Genomic DNA, 341 nt, shown 5'->3' on the forward strand with positions numbered 1-341 from the left:
AGACTGTAGCATCCTATGGCAATGAAGTCTATGGTTCGCTCGTGCATTGCATAATAATGATAATCCGCTTTGTATAATACTGACTGATTTCAATGCCCAAATGCTGCAATTTAAGACAGCATATGTGGTCTTTTTCAGTGTGAGAGCCCAACGGGTGTTTAATTCATTTTAAAAGGAAAAAAAACAAAACCAAACCAAAACATTTGCAAAACAGCAACAGTTATCCATAGCACACAAAATGTAAATGCTTTGTGCTGTGATGTTTGGGTGTCATTAGAATAATTTTAAAAGCAAGTGATTTAATTGTGTTTGTGCTAATTATAATGTTTACAAATTAGGGA

This window comes from Cariama cristata, unplaced genomic scaffold (assembly GCF_000690535.1).
Source record: "Cariama cristata isolate BGI_N322 unplaced genomic scaffold, ASM69053v1 scaffold8981, whole genome shotgun sequence".
Taxonomy (NCBI): domain Eukaryota; kingdom Metazoa; phylum Chordata; class Aves; order Cariamiformes; family Cariamidae; genus Cariama; species Cariama cristata.